This window comes from Salminus brasiliensis, chromosome 22, assembly GCF_030463535.1.
Source record: "Salminus brasiliensis chromosome 22, fSalBra1.hap2, whole genome shotgun sequence".
NCBI classification, from domain to species: domain Eukaryota; kingdom Metazoa; phylum Chordata; class Actinopteri; order Characiformes; family Bryconidae; genus Salminus; species Salminus brasiliensis.
The window spans coordinates 23,580,106-23,581,922 of NC_132899.1; positions in this window are offsets into that span (position 1 = coordinate 23,580,106).

Below are 1,817 nucleotides of genomic sequence, written 5' to 3' on the forward strand. Positions count from 1 at the left end.
AGAAAGCTGGAGATGCAGCTCAGGGCAGCAGCAGCAGCAGCAGCAAGAGTCTCTCTCTCCCTCTCTCTCTCTCTCACTGTCGCTCTCTCTCTCTCTCTCACTCTCTCACTGTCGCTCTCTCTCTCGCTCTCTCTCTCTCGTGCGAGCGGAGCAGAAACTGAACCAGGAGTGTGAAAACTAACCTAATGGATGAGCAGCTGCTGCTGTTGTTGGGTGTCCAGTCCTGCTGGTTTGGACATATGGGTGGGTATTAGTTGGCATGGATGTGAAATCACACTGATACTGATCATTTTGTGTGTGTGTTTCTGAGCTCTAAATCTAGCAGTCGCACGACACAGCCTCTACTGAGTCAAACACCTCCCCCTTTTCTGCCTCCGTACAGATGTGATTTGGCCAACAGCAGCAGCTCACCAATCCTGATTATGCAGTGCATGGCTGCAGTCCACTTTAATCCAGATTAAGCACCCCCAGCCCCAACATACTCACCCTCAAACACATTGCAGCACATGCTGAGCTGGGTGCATGTTACATTTGCACATCAAAGGGCAATTCCACCGAATTTTCCAAAGTTCTGCATTATTCAGTTGTTAGAACAGACAGTTGTAAGCTCCCTTACAGGAACCTTTTACATGAACTGGTTACAGATATGTTGTGTCATGGCAATATTGGGCTTTAGTGACTTTTTCTAGGGCAGAATAAGTGCCCTAGAAAATAATAACAGAAAAGAATCATTTTTATTGATTAAATTAGATTTTTTTTAATCAACACAGGGTGAAAATCATACGCCTTCATGCTACCACCACCATGCTTAACAGTTGGTACAGTGTTCTTGGGCTTGGATGTCTCTCATTTACTCACAGACATCTTTGTCTCATCTGACTGTTAAACTTTTCCCCAGAAGGCTTTTTCTTTGTCCTTGTGGTCAGCTGCCAACCTTAGCAAACTGCAAGTCCTGCCTTGTGTAAATCTACATTTCTCCTTCTCCTTCTGCACCTCTGCACGTCTAAGCTCTTTGGACTTTCACATCATTACGTCTGCTGGTCAATCCAATGGGTGCTATCAGACAAAGCATTATAAAGTGAGAAGCTACCAGTTGTAGTCAATCACGATCACTAACAGGAAGTTAAGAGGCCTTCACTAGTTAAAAGACATGTTGATTTCAGAAAATAAAAAAATAAAAACTGCCTTGTAAACTGATTTTTTCAAATCAAAAATGCTTATTGAACACTTATTCTGCACCAGTTTGAAGAAATTATTGAAAGGCCAATATTGCCATTATATTACTGTTCATGTTCAGTGTGTGTCCACTTTCCGATAACAAACATTGTAACAAAAACAGTCCCCAAAGAAATATATTTTTTCTATTTACTACTAATTTTTACTATTATACATATTGCATGTGTAACTCGTAAGACGCCTGTAGCTGCACTGGTTATTTTGGATAGTGAACCAAAAGGCTGTACTGTATTTGTATTGTTGAAATTGTGACCTCTGGTACCTACTGGGAAAAACTCTGTGAAGAATCTAATTTTCCACAATTAAACATTGACTGTATATCAAACCATTCTGGAAAAAAATCTGTGGATTCCCCTTTTAATGAGAAGTGAAACTACTGGTGCGCACCACCAAATTTTAGACAGTAGAAGTGAAGCGCTGCAGTAAGAAAGCAGGCCTGAAGGCAGGATGCAAATACAAGCCCAGTTTAATAATAAAGGACGTAAAGAAACAACTACAACCAAATACACTAAAGCTAAGAATGCTGAACTAGGACCTAGAAGAACAAGCCCAGACTAGAGTAGGATGAAACCATAGAACTA